Source organism: Anomalospiza imberbis, chromosome 1 (genome assembly GCF_031753505.1).
Source record: "Anomalospiza imberbis isolate Cuckoo-Finch-1a 21T00152 chromosome 1, ASM3175350v1, whole genome shotgun sequence".
NCBI lineage: Eukaryota > Metazoa > Chordata > Aves > Passeriformes > Viduidae > Anomalospiza > Anomalospiza imberbis.
Window position 1 is genome coordinate 140,617,713 of NC_089681.1, and position 1,458 is coordinate 140,619,170.

The following is a 1,458-nucleotide window of genomic DNA, read 5'->3' on the forward strand; positions in this document are numbered from 1 at the left end:
GTAGCAAACAAATTGCATTTGCTAGTATCCAGGATCTAAGCTTTACATGAGCTACTGGATCTTTTCACTAACATGAAAAAAAAATGAAAAAGATAAAAATTAAGTTACATGCCAGGTTATATGGGTTAATGCACAACATCCAGACATTAACTATGGCAAGCTGTTGGCTTTTTAATTTAATTTAAAAATTGATGAATGGGAAAATCACATGGAAAACACAAATGAGGCAACCAGAGAAAATGAAGGGTCTTGGAGCAGTCAGGAGCCATGTGGCCACTGGGGAGGTGGTGGATGTGCCCTAGGACAGCGTGCGGACAGCAGGGGCAGGAGGGCTAATGTGCATCCAGAATCGCGAGAGGGTGATAACATCCCTGCAGTAGCTGGAGACAGGCAACTCCTGCCAGAGAGGAGCAGGAAGAAGAGATCAGAGACGGCGGTGGACAGACAAATTCCCAGCATACTTCAAATTCTTTGTTTGTTTGTTTGTTTGTTTTTTGGTTAACATTATAGCCAAAGAACTGAGGACAAGCAGCCTGAGACATGCCGAGCACCTGCCCTTTACTACACAGATAAGATCCCATGTACTCTCATTTGGCACCAGGCAGGCTTCTTACGTCTAAATCGGGTAACGAGGCTCGTATATCCCGGAACAAGGGATTGGCAACTTGGTGGCCATACTTCACAGGTGCCGTCCTTCTGAGCAACCTCATGAACATGCAGCATAAAATCAAATTTCAAGCTATCTCAAAATCCGATTCATTTACAAAACAGAAGGAATCAAAACCCGGGCACGTACAAGCAGTCTCCCGGTGGGTACGACATCTTGTGCAGCCTCAGAGAGGTCCCATCACGACCGTGACATGGATGTTTCCAAGCTAATCGGGACCGTGCAGAGGCTTTGAGCGGCTGCAAGGGCTCTGCACACCCAGGCACAGCCGCAGGCCATGAAAGCGGCTTCAGTTCCAACCACTGCTGCTGACCTTGCCCGTTTTCCTCGCTAAGTCTGTGCATTAACATATCGGTACACCGGCAAGGCACGGGCGAGCAGCGATGCAGCCCTCGGAACACACTGATCTCGGGTATTGTATTTTACTTCGTTGTTTAATTTGGAAAAGCGAGCAATAAGCTCTGCTCAAAGGTCGCTCCTTTCACAACCAACGGAGCTTTCGATTTTCCTGAGAACTTCGTGAACAACACAAAGGCATTTCCAAGAGATTCCTTCGCCACCCCAGGCCAGGCTTCCCCAGAATGGCAAACGAAGGCCCGACAAACACGGTCCGAAGGCCAGCTGGCCGGGCCCCGCCGCTCGGGGCGGGGCGGCGGGGCCGCCGCCAATGCAGGCGGGGCGGCGGCGCCTGCGCCCGTGCCCGCTCCGCCCCGCTCCGCCCCGCCCCGCCCCGCTCCGCCCCGCCCCGCCCCGCTCCGCCCCGCCCCGCCCCGCCCCGCCCCGCCCCGCCC